This window comes from Diabrotica undecimpunctata, chromosome 2 (genome assembly GCF_040954645.1).
Source record: "Diabrotica undecimpunctata isolate CICGRU chromosome 2, icDiaUnde3, whole genome shotgun sequence".
Taxonomy (NCBI): Eukaryota; Metazoa; Arthropoda; class Insecta; order Coleoptera; family Chrysomelidae; genus Diabrotica; species Diabrotica undecimpunctata.
Genome location: NC_092804.1, coordinates 14641477 through 14662076, shown reverse-complemented (window position 1 = coordinate 14662076; position 20600 = coordinate 14641477). Strand labels below are relative to the sequence as shown.

The 20600-nt window shown below is 33.2% G+C and overlaps 1 protein-coding gene across 1 annotated transcript in view; it reads right to left on the bottom strand.

The window, feature by feature from the left end:
• f (espin protein forked) overlaps positions 1–20282 on the bottom strand; it is a 334034-nt gene extending 313752 nt beyond the window's left edge. The window contains exon 1 of the mRNA XM_072522331.1: positions 20063–20282. The gene's annotated coding sequence lies outside the window, so the exon portion shown is untranslated. The remainder of the gene's footprint in view (positions 1–20062) is intronic.
• Between the last annotated feature and the right edge of the window lie 318 nt (positions 20283–20600).

Below are 20600 nucleotides of genomic sequence, written 5' to 3'. Positions count from 1 at the left end.
ACATTCCGTGAAGTATTTTTCTTTTTTATGCTTTCAATCAGTTCTGTATGGTTTTAATCATAGTCCATGTCTCGGCAGCATATAGCATAGTGGGTCTAGTTATAGTTTTGTATACTCTTATTTTTATATTACGAGATATATTTTTGTCCTTAATTATTTTGTTCATGGCCCCAGCACATCGGCTGCTCTTGGTCAGTTCCAGGTTGATTTCAGGTTCTTTTATACATGCCTGGTCAATAAAGGTACTCAAGTACATAAGTATTTATCCACCTTCTCGAATTCTTCAACTGATACATCCTGCTCCTCCAATTTAAAGGAGCCCCTGATGTTTATTCCTTTTTTTCCTTGAGTTTTTCAAGTACTTGGATTTATTAATATTAACTTTAATATTAACATCATCAGCGCACGCTAAACATTGGTGCTTTTTGTAGAAAAGAGTACTGGACCTTTTTATTCCACTAACCCTCACAATTTTTTCTAGAACTACATTGAACAGCAATGTAGACAACGGATCTCATTGGCGAACATCTTTTTTCACTTCGAATTCTTCTGAGACTGTACCACTGCATTTCACCGCACAAATGGTTTTTTTATTGTTATTTTTACCAATCTTACTATTTTTTCTGGTAGTTGGAATTCTTTTACCGTTTCTATTAATTTGTTTCTGCCTATTGTATGGTAGGCGGCCTTTTAATCAATAGAAAGCACTTGTGCTGAAATGTTGTATTCATAGCAATTCGTCAGGATTTGTTATAATATATTATTAATCGGTTGTCGATCTTCGAAATCTTCCCTGTTATTCCGCTAGATTCATCTCCACATATATTTTTAGACGTTTTTTAATTGGTATGACGAGCATTTTGTATATTACCGCTAAGAAGGATATTCGTCTAGAGTTTGCACATTCAGTTCTATCTCTCTTTTGTATATATGCATTATAATAGACTTATTCCAGTCTTGGGGCATTTCTTCGGCATCCCACACTTCTGCTATTAACTCATGAAGTTGGATTCATCATGCCTCACCTCCATATTTTAAGTTCTATGCCTCAATGCCGCTCTCTCTGGGGCTTTTTTGGTTTTTCATATCATTTATTATTTCTTCAATTTCTTCTCTTGTGGGATTTGGTATTTCTTCTTCTACTATTTGGGGTTTAGGAACATTATAATTTTTTTCATTAGTCACTCCGCCATTTAGCAACTCTTCGAAATATTCAGTATCCAGTTTTAATGTATTTTATCTACCTCTTTGTAGAAATTTTTATTTCGTTCTTATTTTTGTAATTTTCTTCAATACTCTTTACTGTATCATTCATATACTTTCTTTTTTGCGCCCTAAGAATTTTCTTCATTTTTTTTTCGTAGTTCGGCATACCAATCTAGGTCGTCTTGTTTTTGCAATCGCTTTTTAATGTCCAATCTGATCTTTTTCTAACTCCGCTCTACTTTCGATATCGAACCAGAGGTTTTTTCTAAATCTTCTTTTTCTTGGTATGTTCGTCGACGTTGTTTCCTTTATACTGTTTGTCATATGCTCTTAATTATTACATCTCTCATATTAATTCTAACCAAAAAATGATCAGAGTCTACGTCTTTCCCTCTGAATGTTTCACATTTGTTATTAAATTGGAGAACTTCTCTTGTAATAAGATGTGATTTATTTGGTTAGTTTCATTTTTTACATATTCTTTCTCCTGTAATCTTCTTCTTCACGTGCCATCTCCGCGACGGAGGTTGGCAATCATCATGGCTATTCTGATCTTAGATGCTGCTGCTCTGAATAGTTCAATTGATGTGCATCCGTACCATTCCCTCAAGTTAGGCAACCATGAGATTCTTCTTCTTCCTACACTTCTCTTGCCCTGGATTTTCCCTTGTATAATCAATTGAAGTAGGTTGTATCTCTCATTACGCATAACATGCCCCAGGTATTGCAGGTTTCGTGTCTTGATGGTTTCCAATACTTCCATTCTTTTGTTGATAATTCTCATGACTTCGTTGTTTGTTACATGCTCGGTCCATGAGATCTTCAGGATTCTTCTATACACCCACATTTCAAATGCTTAAAGCAGAGTCGAGAAAATATAACACCTTGCCAGCCTAACTCTTAAGTCCAATTTTAGTTCTCTTGCACAAAGTACCCTTCTCATTTTATTGAAGTTTGTACGAGCTTTCTCTATTCGAACTTTGATTTCTTTGGAGTAATCGTTTGTGTGATTAATTATTGTGCCAAGATAGTGGTAGTTTTCAACTTGTTCTAAAGCACTACCGTTAATTGTCAGGCTTTCATCATTATTTTGGGTTTTTGATATTCTCATAAATTTAGTTTTCTTGGTGTTTATTGATAATCCATATTCTTCTCCATACTCAACTATCTTGTTCATTAGCTTTTGGAGGTCTTGGAGGTTGTCTGTTATTATGATAGTATCGTCTGCATATCTAATGTTGTTAATTGGTGTTCCATTGACCTTGATTCCTGCTGTTTCTCCCTCAAGAGCTCTTTTCATAATTTCTTCAGAGTATGCATTGAATAGTAGTGGTGACAATGCACACCCCTGTCGCACTCCTCTTTTAACTTCGAACTCTTCTGATGTGTGTTCAATAATGCGTACGTGTGCCCGCTGTTTATAATATAGATTTGTTATAATTCGAAGGTCATTGTGCTGTAGTTATTTTGCTTTGAGGACGTCCATTAGCTCTTTGTGGCGGACTTTGTCGAAAGCTTTGTTGTAGTCTATGAAACAGACGTACATATCTTGGTTCACATCCAAGCATCTCTGGATTAGTACGTTGAATGTAAATAGAGCTTCACGGGTACATACGCCATTACGGAATCCAAATTGAGTTTCTTATATTATTATTATTATTTTCATTCTTTTTTCAATTGTGAATTTAATCAGTCTTTGGTCATTATCATTTGTATTTGTATGTTTACTTTCGCCTCATGTTATGTTTTGTTTTTTCTATATTTTCTCTTCCAACCTTTGAATTGGCGTCGTTTTCCACCAAAGTGGAAATTGAAATTTCAATAAAGTTATTTTAAACTCCAATTGTGGCGTATTCCCTTTAAAATAGTAATTACATTTAAAAATATCGAAACTGCGGCGACTAGCCCCGGTATCCCCTACGTTTAGTTCCAATTATACACTAATTATAAAAGTAAAATTCCATAAAAAAAATAACTTTGGAACACTATTTTTGACTGGAGACTCATAAAAGAAAAAAAAACTATTATATTGTGATCTCATTATAAAATGTAATGTAGTACATATTTTAAAACTAAATAAAATTTATTCCTACAGCTTATTTAAACAAACATTTATTTTATAATTTTCTTGTTTTTGTTTAAAAAACAACAGCTAGATCGTAAAACAAACACTAAAAGTATAATAATTGGCAACAAAGAAGCCTCCGACCTACTGACCGAACAATATCCTATCAAGTATTCATCTTCTGTGTCTTTAGTAAAACCGACGAGACCAGACTTATACACCATTGAGAGGTTTTTTATCATAAAACAGTTAAATATTTTAAAATTCCATCCAATCGACCTGACCTCATGCCTTTTTCATAAATTATTACTCCCGCGGATTTCTGATTTTATAAAAAATATCACGGTTATCGGCTGCTTGTTAACAAGCAAGGTATGAGTAGTCATTATTTTAAATAGATTGTGAGATTTAATGATTTTTAAGCGTCTACAAGATGTTATTTGTAAGAATTGATGGTTTTTTATCAAACACCAGTTGTGTTAAGTCTGTATTATCCAAAAAAACTAGACGGGCTTCATATTTCTTGCAGAATTGAATAGGTACAATCAAGGATTATCGTGCTAGAATACCGAGAACAACAAATTACATAATGGGGGTGGCATAAGTAATCGAAATACAAATCGAAAATAACTGCGAAATAAAATAAATCAAAATAAAATATAAAATCGAAATACAAATTAAATCATTTGAAACTTGAAATTTGAAACTTAAAATTGCCTTTTCTATAGATTTTCTCAAAATGACTAGTCTGTACAGGGAAATGCACTTAGCCTAATCCATCTTTTGTGTTAAGGGTAGCTTAAGTACTAATGCCCACTAACGATCCTGCCTGGCTTCCTTCTGTCAGTGGTTCTCAAACATAAATAATATTTGCTACAACATACTTGGGTTAAATTAAAATAAAATAGAAATTAAGAAATGCCTTTTATTTATGTCACACAAGCAGTTTGTTTTTTATTCTACAGTATGTGCTAGCGATACAAACCATTTGTTTATAGATTTAAATAAAATCGAATAAAATAAAACTAAAATATAAAGAAACATTTTATTTATGTATTGTTCCGTTCAAAAGTTTGGGGGGGAAGGACTTTTAAAAACCGCACTGTATATGTTGGCAGTAACAAAACGTAGAAATATCCGAAAATAAAACTAATAAATAAGTTGAAAATAAAAGAAGTCATTGTATTTAATTTCGTGTGTAAGTAATCGTAATTGTACACCATTATATTTAGTTTCTTTTTCTGTCAATCGCTGTCACATTTAGTTTGTGCTTCACTATAATCATCATTATTATTATCGTCACTGTCATCACTATCTCCGTTATTTATATTTATAATAATTAGTTCGATATCATCCAACAAATTGTCAATTTCCCACATTTTTTTTCTGTTGCTATTACATGGTTTACATAGTTTTTTCATTTCTCTGGCGTAATGACCTGGTACGCTGCTGTAATTAAATTTCGCATTTCAGCTTCTTTAAAATTCGCGTTGCGTCCATCTATATACTGTTTCACTTCACTCCAAACCATTTCAATGGGATTGAGTTCACAGTGATAGGGTGAGAGCCTCAGAATCTTCACATTGTGCTTTTTGGCAATATTTTCTATTATGTACTTGTCATATTTTGCTTTGAAGGCCTTGACTACATCAAGTAACTCGCATTTTAGGTAGTCTTCTTCAAAAAATAGGTCCTTTGACGGAAGCCATTCTTGAATATCTTTTTTTAGTGTTGAACTGTTGGGAATTTGTTCTGACTTTCTGCTGTGATAGGAGGCATTGTCCATTACCACAACAGTTTTTTCTGGCAAATTTAGCATTAAGTTATTTTCGAACCAATCTTCGAAGGTCGGTCCATCCATTTCGTCGTGGTAGTCCTGAGTATTTTTCTTTGCTAAAAACGTGAGCTCTGCTCCATCAACAAATCCACTGGTAGATCCTGCGTGCAATAAAATGAACCGTGCACCACGAGCTGTTGGAGCTTTTAATCCTGTTGTCAGACCACGAACAAAAGCATCGCGATGAGATGTAATTGTTTTATCAACCCATTCTTATTTCACACTGTGCCCGATATTTACCCATGATTCATCCAAGTACACTATGTTGTATCCTTCTGCACGGTATTTACGAATTGCGCTTCTCCAGTATCGAATGAGAGCCGCTACTCATCGACTGAAAAAAAGAAAATAGGGATTCTTAGACCTAATTGTATTGGAAAATACAACGCAATGTACCGATCAAATGGATGCGAATACAAATGTTTATAGAGTTGGAATTAGAAGCAAGAAATGGTGGTGGCTCATCTTTACTTCGCTACTAAATACATATATCCAAAGTTCGTGGATAATATATATCACCCACGTGCACCCCAATTGAATTTTCGAAGAGATATACCACAAGTATATTTAAACTAGAGCTGCTACCTACCTCAAAACCTACCTAGAGCTGCTAGAAGACCATGCACATATTCACCTGAAAGCAGAATTGCTGTCGATATTAGGTACGATCGCAGTGATCACTATGTTAAATATGTTCCGAATAAAAAACAAAGACGTTGTACTGGAAGTCACGCACAATCGAGCGCTGTGAAAACACAATGCGGCAAATCCAATATATGGTTCTGTATTTAGTGCTTTAGTGACTTCCACAAACAAAATTGAGGCCTTGTAAGCAATTTTCATTTTTTCATAATTTTTTTAAAATTAACAATAAAATACATCTTTTCAAATATTTGTTTACTTTAGTAGTATAGGGGACTACTGTGTCATTATGGTACAGGGTGTAATATTGTTATTGCCAGACAGGTATTTAAAAGATTAGATATGTACAATATTTTTACACCCCTATTATAGAAAAAATTAAAAACTACAGCAAATTTCACAATTTTAAAATTAAGTACTTAATGGGTTAACTTAAGAAATATACAGGGCGAGTTTTTAGTGCGACACTATTGCGATTTGTCGATAATTACATTATGGCACAGAATACCCAAAAAAAGTTATTTGTTGTGGCGCCAAAAGAAGTTATCGATATAGTTTTTGAAAGAAATTGTTGGTGAAAGTTTTTTTGATTGGTTATTTTCAATGATTAATAGTAAATTAAACTTAAATTGGTATAAAAATATACTAGTGCGTATTCTGATTTTCAATGATTTAATCGTCGTCAGAGACGAAAATGCCACTGAATCTCTAAAAATCATACGAACAAGCTGAATTTTGCTGAGAATGTCAATTTTGGGACCCAAAACAATATTGGGATCTAACACCACTACCCTTACCCCCAGGTTTTTGCCCTAAAATTACCGTCGTAGGAGGGAAAATGGAAAATATCGATTTAACAAGAATCTGTACGCTGTAGAAAAAAGATTTTCTGTAGAATAAACCGTTCTCTAAGAAAAAAGGCTTAAAGCGACCAGCGGTTTTGAATTTTTTAAATAAATTTTGTATCAACTTGACGGTTAAAATTCGACATCTTTTGATTAGAGTGTCCTATCCACAAAAATCATAATTCGTTTTAAATGTAATGAATACAGCTTTCGTAAGCAATTTTTGTATTTTGTCGCAAAGGAAGTCAGTTTATATAAAGCTGTTAAATAAATAAACGTTATATTATGTAAAATCAATAAAATGTATTACTTCCATTAACCGTTCATTGTGAAATTTCCATTGTTAGAGCCCAATATTCAAAACCTATAACATGAAATTACGATTTTGACACCAAATATGAATTATTAGAAATATGTCTAAAAAACGCTTTCTACGCTTATTAGAAATATGTCTAAAAAACTTTCACATTACAAACAATCTGAAGTCACGGAAAATACTTTCACGAAGACGGCATTGAAATCCAAATTTCATGTTATGGGTGTTATGTTCATGAAAAACTCCCTAACAAGAAATTTAAGTTGGTATGACGCTGAACGACGGCTCTCACTCGAGGATTCATAAAAAGATCACGTTTGTATACTTTTCCGAAATAAAACATTTTTACATTATTTCATTACGTTATTACAATATTAATGAGGTAGTTAATTACAATTACGTCTTTTAAATACGAAAGACACTACAATGGGTTTTAAAGATTAGGCTATGACAATGGAAATTCCACAGCGACCGGTTAATGAAAGTGATAAATTTTATTGATCCCACGAGAATCGTAAAAAATGGCAAAATTTGCGCAACGTTTGTTTCAAACTGACTTCATTTGCAGTAAAATACAAAAAGTGCATACCAAATCTACACTCTTGTGTATAACCACTCTTGTGTAGTGTTGTGTGCCACAACATTTGGCGCGATTTTGTTACCGTTTTACACCAAAGGCTAATAGCAAATATATACCAACTAGTGTGGCAGTTGGTGGCGATAAAATCACTGTATTTAATTTCTGCTATCTGTTACTAATCTTTCTACTGATTTAAAGTATAAAATGTTTAGTTTATCGATTTTATATCGTTTGTAAAAGAGCTTTTCCTTAGATTTAATTAAGCATATCTTTTGACAAATTAGTAGCATATTTACTGAGTTCAAATAGCAGCATATATGCACTGTTCGCTGTGCTATTTCCATTATATATTATAAACTTTGATTACTAAATTTGTATTTATATCCAAGATAATATTTTGAGGCTATTTTCTTTTGGTATTTTAATGCAATTTACTTGAAAATAAGTTTATTTTGACGTTTCGATTTCCACTTAGGAAATCGTTTTCAAAATATAAGACATTAATAAATTTAACATATTTTGTTTTTTTTACATGGTAAAATTCTTCTCATAATTTTATTTTATGTGATTTATTTCTGCTTTAAAAATGGCTCAGCTGTTCTTATGTCATAATTTATCAATACCCACAAAAATCAGGTAACTACGATGTTGTATTCTTCCTATACAGTAGAAAACATATTATTCAAAAAATGTTTTTTCAAAATATATAATTGTGTTGGTAAAAAATGCCACAAGAAAACAGTTCCAGAACAAATCTAAATGTAAAATTTAAAGAGGAAATTACCAGTGGTTAGCTGTATACACTAGTTTAAAAAAACTTACAATTAATTAAAAACTTTCTTTTGTAAAATGGTATCAAATGTTTATTAAAATTTTTAAAATTATCCAAAATGGATTTATAAATTTTCAGAACGTTTTCGATCCTATCAGATCATCATCAGTGAAAAATCTTTAAATAAGTATAACCACTTAAAAATGAACAACAAAACGGAAAAATTTTGACTGTTAAAGTGAAAATGTGGTTAATACTTACGTCTATAAAGAAGTTTCAACTAGCCACATAATGAGGTTGGATGGTCCCCTAACCCGTATTCTATCCGTAGACAAATACCTTCTACTTGTATTCTAAACCATTCTATACTGACACTGTCTCTTAACTCTGACAATAATTTACCATTACTAGCCGCTCTTTTAATTTCACTTCAGGACGATAATTTAAATCATTACCATTGATTATAAACCACCCCATAAATCATTACCATTGATTGGGTGGTTTATAATCAATGTCATTACACTCTCACAATATTCATATACCCTTTTGCTCTTGAAACTACAAGTTCTCCATACATGCATACATATATAAATTTGAAGTTGTACAGATACTCACACATAGGCAACCATCAACACTGTTTGAATTTATTTAGAATCTCTAGTTTTTCGGTCATGTCTATAAAACCCTCATACTATCAACAGTATATTCTCTAAATTCAACCTATTATTATTGATTTATTGTAAAAAAACTCATTTTATTAAGTCAATTGATTGAATGACGTCATCACATCAACCCAAATATTTATCTAACTTTTTAACTATTCACAATACAATTATTCATTGTTCTTCAACAAAAATTATTATATGTAGGCTTCTTATTTTGTACAGAATGTATGTATTATATTGAAAACTGTTAAAAATTCTAAAGGTAAATACTATAGTTGTGGATATTTTTTTTGGTGATTTTGTTTTTAATGTATACTATGGTGGTTGTAAAGCGATTATTATATTATTTTATATTTAACAAGCCTGATATTATTCCATTTTTTAGTTTATAAATTGTTACTTTCAAATTTACTTATCGTTAAGGTTTATAAATATATTTTTAAATAAAGAATATTAATATTTTAAATGTGTAATTAATTTTATATTTGATAAGGAAAGGTTTTATGAAAGGAATAAACACTTATTTAAAAGGAGGGAGACAACTTGAACTCAATAAAGATATACTTGCTTAAGTTGTCTGAGTATAGTATAACCCTCATTTATTTTAAATTAAAATATAAAAACTACATTTTGACAAATAAAATAAAAAAGAATTACATTTAACATAATATAAGTATTCAATAATATATTCGCATTCTCATGCATAACATTGTTGAATAAAATATCTCCTTAAATTTAAACCTTGTTCCACATCATTAACATTTCTATTTACTGGCACATCAGTATTTTCTAGAAAATCATCATCACTATCATTATTTTCCTGTAAACATATAAGTATTGCAGAGTACTGCTGTAGCACTTATTATTGCAAGATATGTATTTAATTTGATTTGTAGGCCTCATTGCAGACAGGGAAACCATATTTTCCAGGTTCTAAATAGCCTTTTGGCAACATTTCTTACATGTGCACTATTATATCTATTTTGTTGATCATTACCTAAAAAGATATATCTATCAAATAACCTATTTTGTAGCAAGTAGATAGTGCCTGTGCTGCATGCATGCATATTCACTTCTTCTTCTTCTTAACATGCCATACACCAAAGTGCGTAGGCGACTATCTCATTACTAGAATTCTGTTCTTGGCGGCGTGACACAGCTCGCCTGTATTGTGTATTCCTGTCCATTCTTTAATATTCCTTAACCAGGATAATTGTTTGCGGCCGGCTCCTCTCCTACCTTCGATCTTCCCTTGTAGGATTAACTGTGGTATTTCATATTTTGCTCCTCTCAATATGTGCCCAAGGTAACCAATCTTGCGTTTTTTAATTAATTTAAAGAGTTCTCTTTCCACGCCGGCTCTCTTAAGGACGTCATCGTTTCGAACTCTATCCACCCAAGGTATGCGCATCATTCTTCTTAATGACCACATTTTAAATGCTTTAAGTTTGTTGATAGATGTTTTTTTCAAAGTCCACGTTTCCATGTCATAAAGCAAGATGGACCATATGTAGCACTTGACCATTCTGTAGCGTATTTCGAAATTTAGGTTTTGATTACATAGGAGCGGTCTGAATTTCACAAAAGCTTGTCTTACCATTTGTATTCGGGTTTTTATCTCTTGTTGTGGATCCGATTGGTCATTGATTGTGGTGCCAAGGTATTTAAAAGTTTTCACGTGTTTTATGCGATCGTCACCTATGCATATTGTCGGGTTTTCTGGAGGGTTTCTGCTAATGACCATATATTTCGTTTTCAAAATGTTGATTTTGAGGCCATATTTATTACCTATGCTATTCACTCTATCAAATAATAACTGCTGATCTTCCAATTTATCAGTTATAATCACTGTGTCGTCCGCATAGCGTAGGTTGCTAATTGGTATGCCGTTCACCTTAATGCCTAATTCCGTGTCTTCTAATGCTTCCGCAAATATATTTTCAACATATAAATTAAAAAGCATCGGAGAGAGTATGCAGCCTTCGCGGACACCTTTTCGGATTTCAAATTCATCCGTATATTGGTCTTGATCAATCCTCACCTTTGCCATTTGGTTCCAGTATAGATTCTGAATAATTCTGATGCATATTCACTATTCATAATAATTCACCTATTAATAATTCTGAAATTTGTCCCCTTTCCATTCTAACTCTTAAACAATTTTGATCAAATATTAAGCTGTCATGACAATCCTGAAAGTTGAACAACAATATCCATAATATCAAAATACAAAAAAGTATATTGTATTCGAAGCGAATTGGAAAAAAAGTATAAATATAAAGAAACAAGTTAGGTTAGGATCCCGTGCTCAAGGCAGGTCGATTTGATGCTTGAGAACGAGCTGTCATTTTTGTGTGCTCAAGCTCGATTTCGTGCTTGAGATTCGTTTATAAAACACAAAAACGACTCAAGGTCGACCTCAAGCATCGACCGATACTTGAGTACCGACTATAAATATGGGCATTAATGAGCACATATTATCTGATTACTTTTGAAAAACTACCTATCACTTGTCACTTGTCTTGAAGGTCTTGTCATTTCATAACAACTTTTACTTCCTTCTGGCAATAGTTGGTTGTCACCTCTCAGGGCGTAAGGTCCCCTTTTTCGAGCTGGGAAATAATTGTACGTTCCCTTAAAAAATGTAATCCTTTATAATCAACCTAGTGTCTTAAGAATTATACTGTTTGCTACTGTAATTATGTAATTTAAGGATCATCTGACCTTATTATGTGGTTAGTTTTAACTACTTTAAAGACGTAATTATTTACTTTATTGTAAGTTTTTGTTAACTAAATTTATGTTCAAAGAATTTTAGCACCCCAAAGAAGCTTTTTGTAAAACTGACTTACAGCACATGATTCTAAAATTTCGTCCCAAACTTTGCAGTTTTATTTTATGTGAGCATTTGTGTACACACTGTATATTACACAATGATCAAGCATAATCTATACAAGGAAGTAAATTAACCAACCATCAATAACGCAAGTCAAAAATTAACAGTTCGTATAGGTAAGGCTTAATTCATATTCATCAGTCAAAATATTCCTTTACACGCATCATTTAATAAAACAAAAAATCCTGGGAAAAATCAAGTTGCGGCTTACGGAAACTAATCACCCGTAAATCTGTGTGTGTGTACTTGATTTTGATTACCGCTGAAAATGGTCAGGAAGCTTTTTCTCGGCTATTTATTGTGCCGACGAAAGAAGAAATTTTTCTTAGAAACACTACAGTCGATGTCAAGGCCGCTCTTTGGTGTTTACATATTCATGTGACATATATTTGAGTTCCATTAAAAAGAGATGCGATTTTATAGCTTGTTTTATGGTTTACAAGAAAGTTAATATTTTAATGAAGATTTTATCGACTTTGGATGATGAAATTATACGATTTAATGGTTTTGGCTGATGGTACCGTTAAAAGAAGAAACGTTGATTATTTTTAAAGGGTTTTGTCATCAATAATGTATTGTTATCAGTCAAAAAAGTTTAATCTAGACTATAAAATAAATGCTTATGTAATTATGGACTAATTACAGTCTTAATAATTCTGTATTGTGATAATATGTGTGGTAATTTGTTGTCATCGATAAGTTTTTAACTACTTTAGTTATTACTTAAGTAGTATTCAATGTTTAATCCATTAATACTTGCTTTTGGCATTTAAGATCGTCGCTTTAATATTATGTTTATTTTCAAAGCTGCAGAAACAGCGCAAACTGGTGACGAAGGGCAGACGTGTGCCGCCCTCCCTTAAAAATGATGTACAAATAATTAATTCTATTTAATATTTTCATTTTTTATATTTACACGTATTTTTTGAGATTTCGTTCCTTTTCCTGTTGAAAGTTTATTCCATTAAAATATATTTACCTAACCGAACTTAATTTTATAATAATCATCTGCATTATATTCGTGGCCTATTTCGTAACACCCAATAATGGCATGCGATTACCATGGAAACGACACGCAGTAACTATAATCTTTTCGAATTACATGGCTCTACAGACACGGAGCTAAGGTGTTATGATGACATGGGTGTTCAGAAAGCAGCCTCGACATAAAACTTACCATTTGATTACGCGTAGATACGGACTACATAATTATTTTGTGTTGTTAAAGTTAAGTGAAGTTTTAAGACATGACAATGAAGTTATCAACTCCTTGTATTGAACGTTCGATTTAGTTTTAAAGTCCCCAAAAAATGACACCTAAGAAAAGCCATGTCTCTAAATCCATCAAAAATCAATTACTTCTAAAAAAAACCTAAAAAAAGGCTCTTTATTTAGACCAAGTAAATAATGACAGTGAGAGCACTTTGATCTAGGGATGCGACATCGGTAAAAAACATCAATGTTGAGCTTCGATGGTAACATCAAACCTGAACATCGATAGTAACGATATATCGAAAAGAAAACATCGATGTTATAGAAACATCGATGTTTTTGCAAATGTTAAATAATGCGACAATAATAAATTAAATAAGTATTATATAAACATGCTTTAATTGCTAAAAAACCATATACGTATATAACATAGACCGAGCATACCGTCCGCGCGTACTGAAGACAAGATCTCTTGCAGTTGTTCGCTGTGTCCCTCTCTTGACAGAGACACAACGAACAATAAAAAAAGATGGTGTCGTCACTTAGCTCTACAGACTGCTGAGTCTATGTTAATATATACGTCTATGTGAAAAACGTAGTGTAACTGTGCAACCTTAACCTAATATGAAAGAATTAAAAATTATCTCTCGATAGATATCTTAAACACAACCAAATTATTAGAAGGAAAAAAAAACAAATAAGTAATATATTAAAATTACAAGTCCCAATAATGCTTATCAATATCTTGTAAAAATAACAGTTTTGATAGCAGCTTTCCTTTTATCCTGTTTCGTTGCTGGGATTTGCCAGCCAGTGAAAGCAGTAATCTATACTTAAATGGTGTTCGATGTTTTCATTTAACATCGATGTTACCATCGATATTAACGAAAAGATCAAACTCCTTACCAAAGAATTTAAATCTTAAACGTGGTCTGTAATGGATAAGGAAGATAATCCAAAGACCAATACTGACGAAATATTGGGAATATGGCGAAACTACTGTGGCGGGCTATATAAAAATAACGAGGTATCTGCAGAAAATCAGTGGCCCTCTGATTTCCCTAGAGAACCTACAGTCTTACTCGCTGAAGTCAAAGATGCAATTAAATCGCTAAAGTGAAATAAATCCCCAGGCATTGATTCAATGCCAGGTGAAATACTAGAGTTACTAGGTAGCAAAGGATTATTTATCATCCATTTTATCTGTGTCGCTGTTTGGAATTCAGGAAAATGGCCATCTGATTGTTGTACCTCAATTTATATCCTGCTACACAAAAAAGGAACTAATACCAGATGTAAAAACTACCGCATACTGTCACTAATAACACATGCTAGTAAAGTCTTGTTGCATATTAATAAAAACAGATTAAAAATCTATCTACATTACCAAATACCTCAGTAACAAGCGGGGTTTGTAAAGGGTAAAGGTACACGGAAACCAATCCTGAACCTGAGACTCTAGAGAATTTCAAGTACCTATGGTTTGTATGGTTATATGCTTTGTTGACTACCAAAAGGCATTTGGTTGTATCAGCTGGATAAATCTATGGTCCATTTTAATAGAAATGGGCACACCAATGCACCTGGTGACATTTATTAAAAATCTGTACCAGTCCAATATAGCAACCGACCGACTAGATCAGAAGTTCTCAAACCAATTCAAGAACGAGAAAGGTGTTAGAAAAGGATGTGTTTTGTCACCTGACTTATTTAACATTAATGGTGAACATGTATTGAGGATGGCTTTAGATGGATGGGCCGGTGGAGTAACAGTGACTGGTAGGAAAATCTCCAATTTAAGATTTGCTGATGACACTTCACTTATAGCAGCATATGAGCAAGAAATGTTTAATCTCCTGCGAAGAGTTGAGTACTAAAGCACTAAAGTTGGTCTGAAAATCAATAAAGCTAAAACAAAAATAATGGTGATCGACAGATTCCACACTATTTGACTAACATGTTACAGGAATACTAGATAGTAGACAGTTGTCTATCTCGGGTTTAGTATAACTAAAGATGGTACCTGTGAAGCAGAAGTTCGGAGACGTATTGATATGGCAAAAAATGCGATGAGTCACCTAACTAAAGTCTGGAAAGATAGATCTATCTCTCAAAATATCAAGACGAGACTAGTGAATGCCCTTGTACTCTCAATATTTCTATACGGGGCAGTGACTTGAACTCTTCGCTTGGAGCGCCAAAACATTGATGCCTTTGAGATGTGGTGCTGAAGAATAATGCTGCACATACCTTGGACAGCTCATAGGACAAACGTTTCCATTCTAAACCAACTCGAGATTAAAAAAAGGCTGTCCACAATATTTCTGCAATGTATTCTGCAATTTTTCGGTCACTTGAGGTGACAATAGTTTGGAGATATTAATTGTTTCTGGAAACTTTCCAGGAAGAAGATCAAGAAAACGATCACCAACCAGATGGTCCGACCAAATTATAATTTAGCTGGAAACTCATTCTGTGAAGCTCTCAGAGCAGCTGAAGATGGAGACCAATAGAGAAAAATTGTTAGAAATATTGGAAGAAATCACGATCCCCAGCAATGGGGAAATGACAAATGAGAGAGAGAAATGAAGTTATGTGAATTAATGAAACTAAACTTTAGTTCTTCGAGTTTGGCTGACAAAATAAATATTAAAAAATTAACCCCCAGGGCGTTTAAGCGGAAGTTTGACTCAGGTGTCCACGATATGACGTTGTAATTGTGCATATGTGAAGAAAAAATGTGTATTATTTAGTTCTATTTGTTTGTTATTTGGTGGAGGCGATAACTGAACAAAAAGGTATACGTGATTTGAAACATCTGGACGAAAAGGTGGTAAAAACACAAAAAGCCATTCAAAAATATAAACAGCGTTGGAAGCTTGCAGCTATTTGGCACTAACTAATATTGCTTCTGGTTTACCTAGTGCATAATATGTCAAAAGCATTCGTATGCACACTGAAACGGTATCAAAAAATCATTACGTCCTGTCAAAAGGAGTCTAAAGAGTGGATAAATAAGGGTGAATTTTTAGAACCAGTTTCTTACACTAAAAATATAGATTCCAAATCCATGTCAGTTAACTTAAGGAAAGCTAAAGAATTTAAAGGTACTTCAACAACTCTTAAAAAAAACTCTTAGGTTGTATACTTCAGATATGTAGAGAGAAAATTTTAATTGATATAAAAGTTTTCGTTTATTTCACTAATGGCAGTTAATACAACAGTTGTTTCTACACAAAATCAGATAATATTATTCCTTTGTTACTTTTTTGGAGAGAAAATACAAGAGCAATTTTAGGCTTTTCAAAACTGGATGATGTTGATATCGACCTGTAATTTGGAACAAATTAATTCTAATTAAAAAAAACTTGCCCGAGGAATTAAGTGCACACTTAGGACGATGCTGCTGTAATACGTAAACACTTGGCGGCATATCGGCATTTTTTTTATTCTCAATAGCGTTAAATCACGTGACTAACAAACCAATTAAAAACCAGTTTGCCCTATCTCTCACTCATAAGTATCGAAGTGATCGACTGATTTATTAATGTAAAGAACGGCTGAACTGGGACCGCAAAAACAATACTATTGTCTTTTTTAGTAATGAATCTAGTTGGTCATGGATAATGGCGATGTAAGGGTTAGAAGGCGACGTGATGAAAGACAATATCCTTAATTTTCTATGCAAAGACGTGTCTTTGGAAGTCTTTGGAGTTCATGGGAGGCAATATGACCGCCATGCGTTACATGCAGGAGGTGGTGGATCCACATTTCTGCTTTATATATGGATGGCTTCTAACTCACTTTCCCAACAAGTTAATACGCGACCGCATACAGCCAGAATTACGTTGGCCAATTTTAAAAACAACCAAGTCAATTTTTTTACTTTTTAAATCTCCCGATCTTTCACCCATTGAACATATCTGGGATTTATGGGAAAATACCCTGTTTACTTTATCTTCCACCGAATCTAACAGCACTTCGGCACGAGCTGGAAGTAACCTGGGATGAGATACATCAAAATGAAAGCGATCATCTTATTAGGAGTATGACCAGACTTACTTTTGAGTTCAGAATACATCGTGGAGGTCCAACATAATTATTAATTCCTTACATGTTTTCAACACTTGGATTTTATTTAACCCTAACAAATATATGTACAAAAAATTGTCGTAATAAATTCAATATTATTGGGTTTTCTTCATTCTGTCACTTAGTATAATAAGTTAAAATTTCAAAGTTTATAATAAAAATAATTTGTGTTGTTGCCAACAATTAAGTAAATAAAACTATTTAAAGAAACCAATGAGACTTATTTTGTAACATAATGAGAACGATCCTTTAAGTAATATCACTTGGTTTTATTATTTAATAAATAATATTTTAGAAATATTCCTAAATATGTGAAACGGTAGAAAGTTTCACATATTTAGGAGTTACATTAAACACGGATGGAACAGAAGAACCAGAAATCCAAAGAAGAATAGTAAAGGGAAACAAAGCTTATTTTTCACTCGATCATGTGTTTCGCTCCAAAAACACACACTGGAGATCGAAAATCAGGGTCTACAAAACTATTATCAGACCAATAGTATGTTATGGATGCGAGACATGGGTGATGACAGAAGAGACAAAAAGAAAACTAAGTCTTCGAAAGAAAAGTCCTAAGAAAGATATTTGGAGCTATTAACGAAAACGGAATATGGAGATCCAGGTATAACCATGAACTCTACCAACTGTTCAAAGAGATCTCAGAATTCGTGAAACTTCAGAGACTTCGCTGGGCTGGTCATGTAGTAAGAATGGAGACAGAAAGATTGCCGAAAAGAGCCCTTGATAGTAAAATGCATGGCGCAAGACCAAAAGGAAGGCCACGGAAAAGATGGGAGGATGAAGTGGCAGCGGACGCGCAAAATTTGCTAGACGTAAAAACCTGGAGAAGATCGGCGCGGGACCGACAAGGTTGGAGGCATGGTTTGGAGGAGGCCAAGGCCCGATTTGGGTTGTAGCGCCATTGGAGAGAGAGAGAGAGAGAGAGAAATAATATTTTATTGTAGGTACTTTGGTCAAAATCTAATATTCCTATATGTATAGGATTATTAGAGAGCCAAAATTAGAAACTTTGAAATGATTGAAAATTGAAGCGCATTGTGAATATTCTTCCTTATAAAAATGACTATACAAGTAAATTTAATTACTATGTATGAACTATAACAATGTTACTTTACGGTTGATAAAACAGTGTTAACGAAATGCAACTTTCAAATTATAAGTACATATTTGTTTTTAGCGCAAAAAATTAGCTGTACAAGTGTATATTTCTATTATTCGTGTAGCCAAAATTGTCCTTAAATGACCCTTAAAATAAAGAAGTTAATTTTACCATAGTCCAGTCGTCAGAGAGTTGACTCCTAAAAATCATACGAACAAGCTGAATTTTGCCGAGAATATTAATTTTGGGACCCTAAAAAAGATACAAAACAGTCTACCACTTTTAATCCCGGGCTTCCCCTTAAACTTCTCTCGTAGGGGGTAAAAGCGCAAAAAAAATATATTTACCAAGAATCTGTACGCCGCAGAAAAAGCATACAACATATGCATTATAAAAAACATCCCAACACTGCCAAACCGAAATATTTTATTTCGTGGTTGACATTTGCTGCTATATTCAGCTTGTACTGTCGCTAAACTCAACCAAACATTTTGTCTACGGCATACAGATTCTTGGTAAATCGATTCTTTGCATTTTTACCCCCTACGAGAGAGATTTTAGGAAGAAGCCCGGGAGTAAAAGTGGTAAACTTTTTTGCATCTTTTTGGGGATCCAAAATTAATATTCTCGATAAAATTCAGCTTGTTCGTATAATTTTTAGAGGTTAAGTGGCATTTTCGTCTCTGACGACTAGAGTAGCAGATTTCAAAGGAAGTCATTTCGGGGTTCGTAGATTGTACATATAAAGATGGTTCTAACGATCTATTTCTCGGCAAATTTTCTAACAAAGGTGTTGAAAAAGATAGTCTGTCCCCTATTGCAATAAGAGCAACATAGATCTACCATTTCTAACAGGTATATCAATATACGAAGGACATATTTTTCACCTAATGATTCCTATAAGACTAAATTTGACAGAAGTGACTGAAGAATGAAGTTTCCAAAAAAAAGTTAGGATTTAATCATTATCACAATTGGAGAGACACAATCAAGTTGTGGTTCAAATACATCAAGAAAAATGATTAATGAAAATTATTACTCCTGGAAAATAGAGCAAAAATTGTGAAGAAAAATCTGGCTAGGTCAAATAAAACAAATGTAACAAAGAAAATATCTTTCTCTAAAGATAAGGCTTCTTTCTACATGTTCCCCATATTATTTTATGGGTTGAAGGCTTGGATATTAAGAAAAGACGTTTTAGACAGATCACTTTGAATTATAGGCCTACAGAAGAATATTACAAATAAGTGGGGTGGATAGAGTCGCGAATTGAGTTTTAAATACCATTAAAATTAGAAAATTGCTATATCTGGGACATGGCATGGCATAACTTGCTACAATTAATAATACAAGGAAGACCACAGACTAGAAGGAGTTGTGGAATAAGATGCATCTCCTGGTTAAGCAAATGATGAACTTGGTTTACCTGCATTTCCAATGATCTCTTTAGAGCAGCGGTATTGCCCACCTTCTTAGAGAAGAAGGCACATAAAGAAGAAAGAAAAAAACGTAGCTAAATAAATTAAAAGGTTTAGCTAGAAATACAAAAGAATATAACAGATTGATAAAAATATGAAAACCGAACTGGCACCCCACAATCAAACCGGCAATAAAAAAAACGTAAGCAGTATCAAATGTTTTAAGTTTATAAAGGTTTTTAGTTAAAAAAGCTTTGTAATTTTCACTTGTACAAAAATTAATTACTTTTGTAAAAGTAAGTTAATTGTGCTTCTAATTTTCATATAAATCCAAAAATCCATTAATCTAAAAACACGACATGTTCACCAAACCATAACAAAACATGTTTAACTGACCTACTTCACCAGCGGGGAATCCAAAAATCTAATCCACAAAATAATTCGAACTAGATCAGTCCCACGAAAAAAATTAACACTTTCGATTGTCCATTAAACGTGCGTAACACGCTAAACGGTTGCGGTGGTCGAGATGTCACAACGAACACACTCAGCGTCTCTAAGAAGATGCACTACACACTGCGGTCAGAAGACTTTTGAGTTTTCTTCTTTGACTTAGGCGCTACGGCAGAATCTCAATGAGAATGTACCTGCAGTCGGCGATGTGTAGCACATGTGAGAGATGATTTCACAATTAGTCCGGTTGAATTAGTTGCAGATACAGCAATAATTAGTAAGTTATAATATATTATGCTCTGGAATTTATAGATTTGTAAAAGGTGAAAGAAATAATAAGTTAGACTTACTCACAATCAATTTAATTTAACTAATCGGACGACCGGTTTCGCTTTCTACAATATGCAAAGCATCTTCAGGTCACGATACAAAGTTAAAATGCTGAAAACAATAATCCCATATTAGGGTGTTGTCTAATAAA